Consider the following 16,741-nt stretch of genomic DNA (forward strand, 5'->3'; position numbering starts at 1 on the left):
TTCAAAGAAGGCTTTCCAGACATGTGACGTAAACTGGGGACCTCGATCGGATAAAATATCTTCGGGAATTCCAAAATGACGGGAAATATGGGTATAAATTGCTTTAGCTGTATCCAGGGCCATGGGTAATGAGGGAAACGGTATGAACTTAACTCCTCTAGAGAATCGATCAATTACTGTGAGTACTGTAGTACTTCCTTCAGATTGGGGTAAGTCCGTGACGAAATCAAGTGCCAAGTGCGACCAGGGACATTCTGGAACCGGTAGAGGCATTAATTTACCTGCCGGAAGAGTTTTGGGTGTCTTAGACTGAGCACAGACTGAACAAGAAGCTACAAACTCATGCACATCCGCTCTTAATGTCCCCCACCAATAACGTGCTAGAATAAGCTGTGTAGTGCGTCTCTCTCCGGGGTGACCTGATGACAGTGACGAATGGGCCCAGGTAATCAACCTATTTCGAAATTCAGGTGGTACGTATGTTTTACCTTCAGGAAAGGCTTCAGATACACTTTAGACCTATTTTCCTGTGCAATAAGTTCGTCTAATTTCCATCTGATGGCAGACACCGAAACGGAAGGAGGTAGTATAAAATCAGTTGCTTCTTCACCTTTCTCCCTTAGTTCATTCTGATTTAAACGAGAGAGCGCATCAGCTTTAAGGTTATGACTACCTGGATGAAACGTGATGGAAAACCGGAACCGAGAGAAAAACAGTGACCACCTGGCTTGCCGAGAATTCATCCGTTTTGCAGTATGGAGATATTCTAGATTCTTGTGGTCTGTTAGAACTGTGAAAGGATGTAAAGAATCCTCTAGCCAGTGCCTCCATTCCTCCAGAGATAATTTTACCGCTAGAAGTTCTCTATCTCTGATGCCATAGTTTCATTCAGCAGGTGATAATTTATGTGAGAAAAAGGCAATAGGGTGTAACTTAGGAAGTTCTCCACTACGTTGAGATAGTACCGCCCCTACACCCGTCTCCGATGCGTCGACCTCAACCACGAAGGGGAGTTCGGGATTTGGATGTTTTAATATGGGAGCCGTAGTGAAAGCTGTCTTGAGACGTTCAAAAGCACCTTGGGCCTGAACAGAACAACCCAACCGATGGGGACTACCCTTCAGTAAAGCAGTAAGTGGGGCTGCAATAGAACTAAAGTTCCTAATAAATCGTCTGTAGAAATTTGCAAATCCTAAGAAGCGTTGAAGATCTTTAACGTTAGTCGGGACTGACCAGTTCACAACCGCCTCAACTTTTCAGTCGTCCATGACTATACCCGACACACTGATAACATATCCCAAAAACGAAATGGTCTGCTGGTGGAATTCACATCTTTCCCCCTTGACATAAAGGTTATTCTCCTTTAAACGCTGAAGCACCTGACTGACTTGTTTTATGTGTGTTTTGACATCTGGGGAGTAAATCAAAATGTCATCAATGTATGCGATTACAAATTTTCCCAACATATCCCTGAAAATGTCATTAATGAACTCCTGGAACACTGATGGAGCGTTTGCCAGCCCATAGCTCATCACTAAATACTCATAGTGACCCTTGGTAGTACTAAAAGCAGTTTTCCACTCATCACCCTCCTTAATTCGAACAAGATTGTAGGCACTACGAAGGTCCAACTTGGAGAAAATGGTAGCACCTCTAAGTTGCTCTAATGCGACCGGAATAAGGGGTAGGGGGTATACAAATTTTTTAGTTATATCGTTCAGGGCACGATAGTCTATACAAGGCCTTAATCCACCATCCTTCTTCTTGACAAAGAAGAACCCTGAAGCTATCGGAGACTTTGATGGGCGTATAAACCCTTGTGTTAGAGCTTCTTCTACATACTCCTCCATGACTCTCTCCTCTTCCAAATTCAAAGGATAAATACGTGACTTAGGTAAGGTGGCGCCCTCTACAAGTTCAATCGCACAGTCATATGGCCTGTGTGGAGGTAATTTTGTAGCTTTAGTTTTACTGAAGGCTTCTAAGTATTGGGAATATACGGGAGGAATTTTCACTGATATAGTTGACTCTGGGCTCTCCACAGAAGTGGAATGTATAGAAATGTGATTAAGGGCTAAACAGTTTGTTTGACAGGAGGAGGACCAGGACGTGATTTCGCGTTGACTCCATGAGATAACTGGGTTATGAGTTTCTAACCATGGTAGTCCCAAAATAATCTGAAAATCCGCCTTGGGTAATACCAGGAACGAAAGCCACTCGTGATGTAGGAAACTTGTTTGGAACCAAACAGGAACTGTCTCTTGTGAAATAGAATCTCCTCCAATGGGAAGGCCATCAAAAGCTTGGACTTGGGTTTGTTGGCACAACTGTTTCGTCTTGACTTTCAGCCGGGTAACGAGGGATTGTTGAATGAAGTTTCCTTCGGCTCCAGAATCTATTAACGCTAGAACGACAAGAGAAGTTCCTTGGCAGTACACTTTGACAGGTATGAGAAAGGATTTTGATATTAACCCTTTTGTGGGTACACTCACCAAGTTAGCATGTGAAGTCCTCCCCAGGTCTTGAGTCAGGATTCGCGGAGGACGGCGTGTACAATCACGACGAATATGATCAGATCCTCCACAGTATAAACATAGTCCACCGTGGAGACGACGAAGGCGTTCCTCTAGAGAAAGCCGCATAGTATCACATTGCATAGGATCCGAAGGAAGACTAGGACTGGGTGCTTGCCTTTTACCGGGCGGAAAGGAAAACCAGGAACGGATTGACGCTTGACAACGTCTTGTCTTTTACACGGTGTCCGGGGACGTTTCTGCAGGAGTTGGTCTAGTCGGATGGATAAAGAAATTAACTGATCCAATGTTAATCCGTCATCTCGACAAGCCAGTTCTGTGAGTATTTCTGGATTAAGACCATTCCGAAAAACAGTAATGAGTGCAGGTTCATTCCAACCACTCCCAGCAGCAATAGTCCGAAACTCTAACGCATAAGCAGCTGCCGTTCGAGCTCCTTGCTTAAGTGTGAGAAGGATCTCACCACAAGAACGTCCCTCAGTAGCATGGTCAAATACTTCTCGGAAAGTAGTGACAAATTCGGGATATGTGTTATTGACTATATTGTCCCAAATGGCGGTGGCCCACTCAAGTGCTTTACCAGACAGATGGGAGACCAAAAAAGCGATTTTTGCCTGATCGTTACTGCTAGGAGAATTCTCAAAAAATATGGAACATTGCAATAAAAATCCGCTACATTTAGCCGGATCACCTTCAAAAATCTCCGGTTTACTGACAGGATAACGAGAATTCGAACTGACAGATGCTTTAGGAGGACTGGGGATAGGGAATACGGGCTATAAGGGCGTTCACACTCTCCAACACTTGTTTCAGTTGGAGCTGTTGACTCTGTTGTTGTTGAGCGAGAGAGTCAACAGATTGAGTCACACTAGCCAACATTTGCTGGTGTTGACCTAGCATCTGGCCCTGACTAGTTATAGCCATTCTAATGGCATCTGTGTCCGCTGTCTGCATGGTGGCCGAGTATTCTGTCAGGACAGAACAGAAAGCTGACAGTCGCGGAACACAGTAAATAGTTCTTTTAATGTCGTTATCCAAAAGAGTAATCACAAGGCAGGCAAAGTTCAAAAACAGGAGCAAACAGTACCTCAGAGGATGGGCAAAAACCGTAGTCAAAAAACAGGCGAGTTCAAAAACCAAAGAATACAAACAGTACCAAAAAGGGACAAGGCAGGAGACGTAAACCGGGAACACAGGCAGGAAGTAGGCATCAAGAAATCGTCAGACAGATTACAAGAGAACGCGTTGTATGCAGGGGTGAACCAAAGCAATACTCAGCAGAGAACAGTTCACTGAAATGGGTTTAAATAGGGAGACAAACAGGTGTGTGTAATTAGAATTCTGGCGAGGGAGACTGGTGGGTAGTCATGTGACTGACGGGTGCATTCTGGGAATTGGAGTCCTGAGATGTAGGCGTGACAGAAACAAAAAACAATAAACAAACAATAAAAAGAAAATTTGTTATTTTAAGAAGTGATGTTTTTGTGGTATATGCTGATTGAAATTTTTATTATACTAGATATTTGGGTTGCTATGAAAAGAGCTGTTGTGTCACAACTTGACAAAAATGTTCTTTATCAAAGATGCTTTATTGTTATAATCGATTAAAATATTTTTTTCTAAATAGCAGTGTTTCTCTTAGCGCCATTAATTTTTTAGCGCCATTAGTTTATCAAATGTGATTTTACAAAACTGATTATAAATATGTAATACAAGTGTATAGCTGCAAAACTATTCATACATTTTTTTTTCTTTTTTAGTATTGTGACATTTTATATCTTACATAGAACATAACAAGGAGTAGATCATGTCTAATATAAGAATATATTAATTAATTTATCCATACAGCCTTTTGTGGTAAACTGTAAATTTGAGATCATTTACTTTCACAAAAGCTTTTGCACTTTTTCTGTCTTAATATACATCCCTCTATATATCTCTCAGCATATTTCATTGCCACAGGAGGTGGTTATGACAAATTAGAAGTCTAAAAATGTTCTTATTGTGTAAAGACCCCAGCTGTCGCCGGGGGGATGCTGATCAGGTTTCCAAACTGCATGCTCTCCTGGCACCACTAACAGATCCATATGGTCATCCAACTGCTGTTGAAACATACGCACACACAAACACACACTTGCACAGGCTTATTTTTTTTTGTTTTACTTTCTCACACAAGTTAATGTTCAAATCAGTATTTGATATGAGTATTTACTGTATATTCTGTATGTAATGTAATTAAAGTATACACAGTAACATTAACCCTAATGTACTGTTTTTTGGGTTACTTTATGGCAGACTACAAAATTCGTATTTAGGCTGCCTTTAAAATGTTAAGATGAATTAATTGTGTTTTATGGAGCTGTCGTGAGGGGATCTTCACATGTATTAGATTTTTGAATTCATTACAATAGATATTTGGGGAGTCGACTCTTCCCTAACGCCATTTATTTCTCCTGTTTCACTGTGTAGTGACGCTGCTCTGTGGGAGAGATTTTGAATCACGCTCTGAAAATAACTTCCCAAAATCTGCCCCATGTTGCATGACTAAAGACAGAAGTTTTCATTTTAAAAAAGTTTTCAAGCAATTTTGAACTAAAATTTACTTACACGTTTGAAGGAAAGCACTCTTTCTATCCTGTACGAATGCGGTGCCATACACTTCTTACCATGTGTAAAATGATTTCAGAGTGTGGTTCCAGAGTTGTCCTGTGTAGTAGCTGCTCGGTAAATGGTGAGAGCACTGGAAAAGAGTAACGTTAAAAATGGACTAGCTTTGAGTTCCTACAACAGTCCCAAAAAAAGACAGACGGAGCACCAGAAACATGTGGGATTTACGTTCAGACATGCTTCGACAAAGTGACTCGAGCTAAAGTCAATAAACAATTTATAAAAATGGTCTTACCGTTTATCACAACGAGCATACAAACCAGCCTAGCGACAGTGTTTAAAGTTTAATTAAGTAACTCACTGAAACAAGCTGCTTGAAATTAACGTTAATCATCGCCAGCTAATTTAATGTAAACAAACATGGATGACTTTTTCCTTATGAAAATGGCTAACACTTTGAGCAATAACTCAAGCTACCAAAACGCACACAGACCAGTATAATTTCAAAAATTAAAAAAAACGGGCAATAACTTACATTACTCTTGTGACAGCTCGGCCAAGCTGCACCTCCACAACAGCTCCAAACATTTCTTCGCTGCCTCCTTCCTTGCTCGTAACGTCTCTGTTAAAAACGGTGGGTAGCTTGTCTTGAATCATGCCAAAAGCGTATGCGCAAATTCGAACATTCTATACTTCAGTAAAATCAGCTTAGTATTATTATTACATTTATTATTATAAATGGGCTGTTTGGAAACAGCCAATGTAAAGTTCCATATCAAATAAATGACATACAATCAAAAACAGTAGCTTCTGCATTTGATCAAACCTAGAATTAGGTTTTTTAAATAAAATATCTGTTACGTTTCCTCTCTCAAATTCAATACAATACAAATTAATACATCTGTTACCAAACCAGCTGTAAAATATGTTAAATAAAATGCACAACTACACACTCACTCATTAAAACAGAACTTTGTTTCACTATAAATTCCTCCTAAACAAAGAGCTATATAAATTACACAAAGATTCACTGACATTTATGTGTATTCATATGTAGTAACCATTTGATGGCGTGCAAATTAAGTACACAATGAAAAATATAGTGAGAAATAAAAACAATAAAAGTATAAATACAGAAGCAGAACAATTGTATTTATTCTTCAGTGTGACTAAACTGTAACTCTTTAAGGTCAGTTGATTGGTGTCACGCCCTCGTCCTCTCATGTCTGTTTTCCCTGCCATGTGTTCTCTCAGCATATGGCTCTGTTTGTTGTTGCCCTAGTCCGGCCTTTGTTCCGCCTCCTCGTCTGTGTCTCATTTGTTACCCTGCTCTCTCATAATCTGTCTCAGGTGCGTCTCGTCTGTGTTTAGTATTTAAGTCCCCTTGTATCACTTCCTCTTGTCGGTCATTCGTTCTTGTACTGTTTCGGTCCATGTTATCAAGTCTGTCATGTTATCAAGTCTGTCTGTCGCTGCTGATTCTCCGTCATTGTTTTCCACGTCGTCGTTTCATTTCCTCTGTCGTTGTTCCCAGTAAACAAGGAACGTCCCTGGATGTTCAAAATAGGTCTAAAAGTAGTCTGTCCGTCAAGGACATATTTTAAACGTCAGTGGACGTCCAAATTCCATCTTAATAAGTTAGTTAAGTGGTAACCAATCGATAACGTCAATGGACGTCCAAAATGCGTTTTAAACAAGTTTTTTTATTTCGGGACCGATTAATAACGTCAATGGACGTCCAAAATACGTCTAATAGTCGTCTTTTCAATGTCTATGTTTGGACGTCTTTTCAACTTTCATTTTCAACCTTAAGAGAACCTTGATTAGACGGCAGTCGTTGCGTTATTTCAACGTTGAATCAACGGCTAAATGTTTACTGGGTTTCGTTTTGCTTTAGTTTTAGTCTGTCTCTCCCGTTTGCCCTGTTTAACTCCCTGTGTCCAGTTTAGCCTGCTTGGCCTCCGTAGTAGTATAGTATGTAGTAGTATATGAGGGTGACAGGATTAAACCAGGATTAAACACCCTTCCCTAAAACGTGCACTGGACTTTCCCTAAAAAGCACTGACAAGGTGGAAACAGGTGATGCATTTCAAATTACAGTGGTGAATGTGTACTTATTCTAACTTAACAACCATTCATGCCAGAATTGGCCCACATGGCTAAAGATCAACCAGCACTTGTAAGCCAGAATATTCCCAAAACTGTGTATTTGGGGTTATCATGGTTTCAGATTTTTGGATTTAATATTATGATGATATGCATGCAAAATTGATTAAAAAAAATGTGGACAATGTCAATTAGTGTAAACTAATTGCAGGGTAAAATTATTAACATTTGTTTTTCTCCTTACAGATGAAGTAGTGGCCACTGGTTTAATGATGGCTAACAAGAGTGGGAGAAACTGTCCAGTGTTCAAATCCTGGAGTTATGGAATTGTCTTCTCTTCTTTTTGCCCCAATTTAGACTGGCTATTTGCCCAACCCATCTGCTAGGAATCCCCTATCACTCACGTTGCTGTTGACATGTGGGTGAAAATCGATTTATGCCTCCTCAGATACAACTCTGCTACTGCCTCTTTTTGAACGGTTACAGGTGCATCGTCACCAAGCAGATAAACACAATAGAAGTGCTATCAACAGACGTCTTTGCCAACCAACTACGCTCAGGGGTTTTGTGGGGAGAGCGCCATCTACTCACCTAGAGTACGGCCGATTGTTACTCTCTGGTCCTGGCTGTGCAGGGCAGGGTGCCTTCAGGACCAAGGTTGAGAATCACTTTGTAAAAGAACTGTATGGAGGCCCTTTTTAAGGACTGTTGCAGTATAAGCTGATGTGACTGGCCCTTGTGCTTTGTATTAACTCGTTTAAAATTCCTCAGTTGTCATAATTGTAGAAATTCAAATGTCAAAATAAATGGCTGTATTGAGCATTTGTTTTGGTTAATGGCTTCACTAAAAAAAATAAGAAAGCAATAGTGTGTTATTTCCTGTGTATTTATGTAAAATTAAAGTATACAATTCTATTTAAGTTAAAAAAGGTGATTCTGCAAAATGTTCAAATATCTAAGTGTAATGATTTCTGTATTTAAAAACTGGAATTTATAGAACAATATAACCTGACAACAAATGTATTGTAAGATTACTGTTATTTTTACATGACACTAGTTTTTTTATGGTATATAATTGTAAGATAATTGAATATTTCTGAAAATACAAACCAGATTCCAAAAAAGTTTGGACACTAAACAAATTGTGAATAAAAACTGAATGCAATGATGTGGAACTGGCAAATGTCAACATTTTATTCATAATAGAACATAGATGGCAGATCAAATGTTTAATCTGAGTAAATTTAACATTTTTAAGGAAAAATATGTTGATTCAAAATTTCAGTGTCAACAAATCCCAAAAAAGTTGGGACAAGTAGCAATAAGTGGCTGGAAAAAGGAAATTGAGCATATAATGAACAGCTGGAAGATCAATTAACACTAATTAGGTCAGTTGACAACATGATTGGGTATAAAAAGAGCTTCTCAGAGTGTCAGTGTCTCTCTGAGGCCAAGATGGCAAGAGGATCACCAATTGCACCATTTTTGCGCAGAAAGATAGTGCAGCAATACCAGAATGGTGTTACCCAGTGTAAAATAGCAAAGACTTTTAAGTTATCATCATCAACTGTGCATAACATCATCAAAAGATTCAGAGAATCTGGAACAAATGCTGTGCGTAAGGGTCAAGGCCGTAAAACTCTACTGGATGCTCGTGATCTCCGGGCCGTTAAACATCACTGCACCTCAAACAGGAATGCCACTGTCAAGGAAATAACAGAATGGGCTCAGGAATACTTCCAGAAAGCATTGTCAGTGAACACAATACACCATGTCATCCGCTGTGGCCAGCTGAAACTTTACAGTGCAAAGAGGAAGCCATTTCTAAGCAACCTCCACAAGCTCAGACGTTTGCACTGGGCCGGTGGTCTTTTAAAATGGAGTGTGGCAAAATGGAAGACTGTTCTGTGGTCAGATGAGTCACGATTTGAAGTTCTTTATGGAACACTAGAATAACACAAGTTGTTATCAATGCTCCGTTCAGAAGCATGGGTTTGTGGCATGGGCAGCTTGCATGTCTGGAAAGGCACCATTAATGCAGAGAACTATGTTCAGGTTCTAGAACAACATATGCTCCCATCTAGATGTCATCCCTTTCAGGGAAGACCCTGCATTTTTCAACAAGATAATGCCAGACCACATTCTGCAGCAATCACAACATCATGGCTACGTAGGAGAAGGATCTGGATACTAATATGGCCAGCCTGCAGTCCAGATCTTTCACCTATAGAGAACATTTGGTGCATCATAAAGAGGAAGGTGCGACAAAGAAGGCCCAAGATGATTGAACAGTTAGAGGCCTGTATTAGACATGAATGGGAGAGCATTCCTATTTTTAAACTTGAGAAACGGGTCTCCTCTGTCCCCAGACATCTGTTGAGTGTTGTAAGAAGAAGGAGGGATGCCACACAGTGGTAAAAAATTGCCTTGTCCCAACTTTTTTGGGATTTGTTTATGCCATGAAATTTTGAAACAACATATTTTTTCCTTAAAATGATACATTCTCTCAGTTTAAACTTTTGATCTGTGATTTGTGTTCTATTCTGAATAAAATATTAGATGTTGGCACCTCCACATAATTGCATTCAGTTTTTATTCACAATCTGTTTAGTGTCCCAACTTTTTTGGAATCCGGTTTGTATATTGAAAAATAAAACTTGGATCTGTAAACACCCTAACAACAGACATTTAAATAGGGTTGCATTTGTGTAAATTTACATAATTTTTCTGTATTTAACCAGAAACCTCCAGTACTATAATAGTGAGATCTCATGGATAAACCGTACATCATAATATTTAGTATTTAATAAAATTTTAATAAGATTTAATTCAATAAGATTTAATTGTTCTTTTAATTCAAAAAGCCTGTAATTTGACAGATTCTTGCTGTAGATTGACTGAATAATTCTTTGAAATAACATAGCTAAACCTTTCATTTAAAGATGGCAACTTCCAAATTACAGACCTTAAATGTATTTTTGCAGTATTTCCTTAATTTTAATACATTTTAATAATGTATTTTAAGGATGAAATTCGTAATTTTACCACAATTTGGCTGTAAAATCACAAAGAATATATACAGAGAATGATTGTGATTTTACAGTAATAAATTGTTAAATTACATATAGTATTTTGCTGTAATTTTAAGGGACTTGTTTGGCAAATTTTGCTGCCAGACATTTTACCGTTTTTAGCGTTTTTTGTTTTTACAGCGTGCCTCCTCTCTCATATGTCTCTGTTATTACTACTTTACAAACCAATAATGAGTGGTTAGGTAGTATATAAAACATATAGGATCTCAAGCATTTCAATTAGCAAAGGTACACAGCCTTGGTCCGAAGCAAAAACAAAAAAAAAAAAAAAAACAAAAAAAAAAAAAAAAAAAAAGAAACATTTTTATTTTATAATTGTGATGTTTCTGTTGTATATCCTGATTGAAAATTTTATTATATTAGATATTTGGGTTGCTATGAAAAGAGATGTTTGCTAGCATTTGACAAAAAAAAAAAATCTTTATCAAAGACGCTTGATTGTAATAATCCATGACAAAAAGATGAAGACACATGACTAGAAGTAAACAAAGAGACAAAACAAAAACCTAGACTGTGAGACAAGACTAAACACTAACAAAAGAAACCACACATATAACACATGCACACACAATCACAGACATCTTACAAAGAAACCCTGAGACCTATAAGTAACCATAGATACTGACCACTCCCAGGTGCAACACATGACCAGGGTGGAGCAAAAATAGAGCCAAAGAAGAGCTAAGAGCAAACCAGTGATAGGAGCAAAAAAGAAGAAGAAGAAAAAAACGGAAGGTAAACAAGAGCAAAGTAAGACAATATGTTACAAAATACACAAGGCAGGAGCAGAACATGAAACTGTTTGCTATAGACATGGTTCATCATGATTTTGCAGTTTCTGAAAAGTTTGTTTCAAGGTTAAGTAATTTTATTGCATTTGCTGTTTTCAAAACAAGCATAAACGTATTATTCAACAAGACTAAGCTCAGGACAAACTGAACAAGAACACAGTAGTATTTAGCAAAGTAAGATAAAATAATATCTGTCATAATGTTAAAAGTTTGTGGTCAAAACCTTGTGATTCAGCTCCTAGACAAGATCTATATCCCAGCTAGCAAAATTGTATCGGCCCACACTCAGGCTGAATCACGCATGCCAGAACACAAACACTCGATGCTGGCACAAGGAGTTGGCATTGTCTCGGCCGTGCTGTTTGGCCTTAAAGCAGGCCGATAGCCTGAGGCACGGCTCAAATGACTTGGACCTAGTCTGGCAAGCCATAACTAAATCGCGATAACTGGACTATGACCAAGTTTGAGCCAGTGTCAGATTCAGCCCAGATCTGGCTCATTACTGGATGAAATAGTTTTTTTTTTTTCCGTTTATACACTCCCACCCCACCCTCCCTTCCCTCAGATAAAGATAGAATCAGGTTCATGGAGAAATGACTGCTTTATTAAATAACAACTTACATACATATTTTTTAAAGCCTGATTCTGTAACTGTGCTTTTCATACAACCTTGAAACAATGTTAACATACAGCAATTGTAATGTATACAAACAGTACATAAAACCAATAAATAAATAGAAAATACATTAGTTCATATACTGTTTTTTAAAAGAAATATAGTTGGTTTACTCCCTACAAACTGCCATTTACATAACGATAATACCATATACCACAGTATTTAAAAGTGTGGATGGTATCTTATAATGAGGGTGGTATGTATGACGTTTGTATGGTGTGTGAAATTTCGGTTCTGACTTGAAAAGTCATCTAAAATATTCATGTGCATTTAAGAGAGCACCAGGGAGGAGGTGCTGTGGGAGCTAAATGACTGCTGATGTCACGGTCTGAAAATGGATGGACGAGCCCAGTAGTCCACAATAGTTGGGATAGTTTGGGTTAAATAGGGTGACCAGATCTGAGATGGTGAAAAAGAGGACACGTCTCGGGTGGTCCTTTACACCTTTATTTGCTACATAAAACATGGGAATTTCTTTTTTAATTCATCCGAGAACTTCAATTTACGTTTCAGCATAGCTGCTTGAGATGAAGGTGGGTACATGAGTTTTGCCTGACGTAAACAAGGACCACTGATGTGCAGACTGACCAATTAAATTCTACAAAGAAGGTTATTGACCAATAATGGTAGCTCTACAGTCAGACTGTCCAATCAGAAGATTTTAGGCTACTTCACCACTGCCCTTTCTCACTCAAGCGAACCAAACGGAGTAGGGGAGGGTGGGACTAGTTTGTGAACGAAATGCTTCTCGAAGTTCTATGTAAGCTCTAGAAAAACAAAATACCGGGCATTTGTGAAATTCCGCATGGACATTTTTTAAGTCTAAAACACAGGACATATCCCGGGAAAAGAAGACGTCTGGTCACCATTGGTTAAAAGAGAAATGAATTAAGCTGTAAACAGAAATAATTCTTAAAAAATAACATACTTGACTGTCATCTAACAATAACGTTTTCTTAAGGTTGAAAATGAAACTTGAAAAGACGCCCAAACACTGACGTTGAAAAGACGACTAAAAAAGTCACATTAAAGACGTCCTTTTAAAGCTATTATTTCAACGTTGCAGTCACGTACCCAAATGTCATTCAATAAACACTGAATTGAAGTTGAAAAGACATCCAAACATAAACTTTGAAAAGACGAATAACAGAGTCACATTACAAATGTACTTTCAAAGTACAGTAGGTTCCATTAAGAATTTAATGGTTCAGACTGGTTTTTAATGGTGTGTACATCTAAGAGTTTCCATCATGTAACCTATTAGCACTTAATGGTTCCTAATAGTTTAACCATTATTTATTTAATAGTTGCCATTATGTAACACTTCTATTAGTATTTCATTGTACCTGTCAGTTCACAATCCTGGTTGGAAAAAACATTACACCCATAGGTAAAATCAAAATATTTATAAACATATTTGCAAATTTTTGTAATTAGCCCAAAATATGTGACTCACATATGGCACACAATTACATGTATAAATGTATTTAAAAATATATATATATTTAATGAAAATATTTTAAAAAATATTCTGTATTCAATTACACATGTAAATATAACAAAAATGTACATACTAAGAAAATGAAGTACAGATTTGAACAAAGTACAATGTGAACAAAAGTTTGTCACTGGGGCTGTACCTCTTTTAGGTATAATACAGTACCTTTCAGTGTTCTTTTATGTAGTCATGTTTTTGTACTAGTTAATATACCTGGAACCATAAGGGGCTAAAATGTATAATTAACATTAGCTTTATATATACCACCCCAGTGACAAACCATTTTGTACCCTGTAGTGACTAAAGTGTACCAGAATTATTCAAACAAATATTCATAATGACTTTCTATGCTGTTTATTTAGTTGTAAACATGCACAATATAGCTTCAGTTAAAAAAATATAAATGCCAATAGAAGTCTATGAAATTGAATTAAATGGAATTATTGAATTGTAATTTTGAGATAAAACTTGCATGTACGAAAGGGAAATTTAAATTCAAACTTAGAATTGTATTGCCATTTTGCATATTACAAATGTATCTCTTGAGAAATGTCATGATGTTTTCAGGTGTGCAGGGTATTCAATTTTGAAGTCATGATACATACAGGAGTTTGTGAAGAAGGCCTCATCTACTGCACTATGACAGCAAACCTCAACTCAGCTTTCATCACACACTGGCTTCCTCTGGAAACACCAGTTTCCCAGTCCTGAACTTTCAGCTGAATTATCAGATATAATGTTGCAGGATTACCCTACAAAAAAACAGTAATAGACTTGGCATCACACACTAAGACATAATACTGACTTTCCGTTGACTGTGACTATTTCAGTTGGTGTGGCAACAATTTAATTTATCATACTTAATGAGGGGGTCTGAGTTGTAAGTCAAGAAGTTTATTCTTGAATTCAATGCCTATACATCATGAAGAAAAATGCTTTCATAATGATCCCATACCTATTAACTATTAATTTACATTGGTGCCCCCCTCTGGAGTTTGGTGTGTTCTTACTGTGTCTGTATGGGTTCCCTCTGTGTGCTCCTGGTTTCCAGCTGTACAGCTGTAAATCCATCGCTGAACTGGTGAATTTTGTTCACTGTTAGAGTATGGATTCCATCAACCTCATCAGACAACTGTAAAAACAAAGCAGAACACAATAGATCAAAGCGTCGTTATAATAATAAAATAAAGTATATGAATAAATACAATAGTATAGTGCAAATACGCTAGAAAAAGGAAACCATATTAGACAAAGGAATATTAATAATGGTCTTACACTTAAAAACTAATATAAATCTAGTATTATATTATATACTATAATATTTTCAGAATTATAAAATATACAATAATAATTATGGTTCCCTTGCCACCAGCACTGGGCATTTGATGACAATGCTGTTGATGCAACTGTTGACTTCCTTGCCTGATAAAATTACTGAAACCTTCAGATCTCTGCAACATTGAAAAGTGGCTCATTTTCAAGCTTTTCCTTGAGTCACATATGCAAGGTGTGCTGGAGGAGTGACAGTATTAACTCATGTATGCTTTCATTAATATCAATCAGATCACCGCTTATAAGTTAATTTAAAATATTATTACTAATTCTGCAATATAATAAAATACATACTTGCATTAGTGTTCCCCACAACATTCATATTTCACAGTTAAAATATGACAGGAGGCCTCCAGCCGCTCCTGTCCTCGTGAAAGCGGCGCCTCCAGCCGCTCCTGTCCTTGTGAGAGCGGCACCCGCCTCTCCTGTTTCCGTGAGCGCGGCGCCCGCCTCTCCTGTTTCCGTGAGTGCGGCGCCCGCCTCTCCTGTCTTCGTGAGCGCGACGTCCGCCTCTCCTGTCTTCGTGAGCGCGATGCCCGCCTCTCCTGTCTTCGTGAGCGCGGCGCTTCCAGCCGCTCCTGCCTCCGTGAACGTCGTCGCAGGGCCCCCTGCCTCCGTGGACGACGTCGCAGGTTCCCCTGCCTCCGTGGATGACGTCGCAGGGCCCACTGCCTCCGTGGACGTTGTCGCAGGGCCTCCTGTCTTCGTAATGGCAGCTTCCTCAGCCGCTCCTGTCCCTGTGACTGTGGCTACGGCCGTTTCTGCCCATGTGACTGTGGCTTCGGCCGTTCCGGTATCCATGACTGTGGCCCCGGCCGCTCCTGGTCATGTCCGTAGGTCGGCCCGTAGGACTTCGGGGCCGATCCCTAGAGTGGTGCCCAGGCTGGCTTCTCAGACTTCCCCTCAGACATTTGCCAGTCCTGGGCACCCCCCTGTTATATTGGTTCCCCTGTCTGTCCCTGTCCTGATTCCTGTCTCTGTCCTTGTCCCTGTACCCGTGTCTGCCTTTGTTTCTGTCCCAGTCCCGGTCACTGTATTCATGTCTGTCCCTGTAAACGTCTTGGTCCCTGTTCCCCTGCCTAGTCCCGTCTAGTCCCCTGTTAGTCCTGTCCAGGCCCCTTTTCAACCCTCTGTCCGGTCTTTTGTCCAGTCCCAGCACCCAGCCTCTGTCCAGTCCAGTGTCTTGTCCCCTGTCTCGTCACCAGTCTCTGCTCCCGTCCATTCCCAGCACCCAGTCCTGTCACCTGTCCAGTCTTCCTTTCAACCCTCTGTCTTGTCTCAAGTCCCGTCTCCGGTCCAGTCCCTGTTTCAACCCCCTGTCTTGTCAAGTCCAGTCTCCCTTTCAACCCTCTGTCCTGTCTCAAGTCCTTTCACCTGTCCCGTCTTCTTTCCAGTCCCTGTTCCCATCCAGTGTCATGTCTAATCTCAAAAACCCTGTCCACTCCCATCCAGTCTAGTCTTTTCCAGTCTCTTGTTTCGTCTCCTGTCACCCCACTTTGTCAGTCTACTGTCCTGTCCCAGGTCCAGCCCCCAGTTTCCACTCCTGTCAAGTTTCCAGCTCCATTTCCTTTATCTGTTCCCGTCCTGTCCTGAGTCCTGTCTCCCATTGTTCCTTGTCTTGTCTTAGTCTGTCTTGTGCTCTCTCCTGCGCCAGCTCCTGGGGGGTCTAGTTGTACGCGCCCCGGGAGTTGCGCGTTCAGGGGGGGGGGGGGGGGTGGGCATCTGTCACGCCCTCGTCTCGTCATGTCTGTTTTCCCCGGTCATGTGCTCTTTTAGCACATGGCTATGTTTGGTTTATGTTCTAGTCTCCGCCTTTGTTCCGCCTCCTCGTCTGTCATTTGTTAACCCGTCCTCCTTGTTATCTGTCCAGGTGTGTCTCGTTTATGTCTTGTATTTAAGTTCCCTTGTGTCTCTCCTGTTTGTCGAACATTTCTCCTTTGTCCAATGTCTTGTTAATCGTGTTATGCTAGTCTGTCTCCACAGTTTCTCCTTTCTCCGTTGTCTTCAGTCAAGTCGGTCATGTTATCTGTCTGTCTCCGTAGTTTTCCCCGTCGTCGTTTCATTTCCTTTTGTCGTTGTTTCACCTTTGTTTTGTCACAAGTCAT

This window comes from Hoplias malabaricus, chromosome 10 (genome assembly GCF_029633855.1).
Source record: "Hoplias malabaricus isolate fHopMal1 chromosome 10, fHopMal1.hap1, whole genome shotgun sequence".
Classification (NCBI taxonomy): Eukaryota; Metazoa; Chordata; class Actinopteri; order Characiformes; family Erythrinidae; genus Hoplias; species Hoplias malabaricus.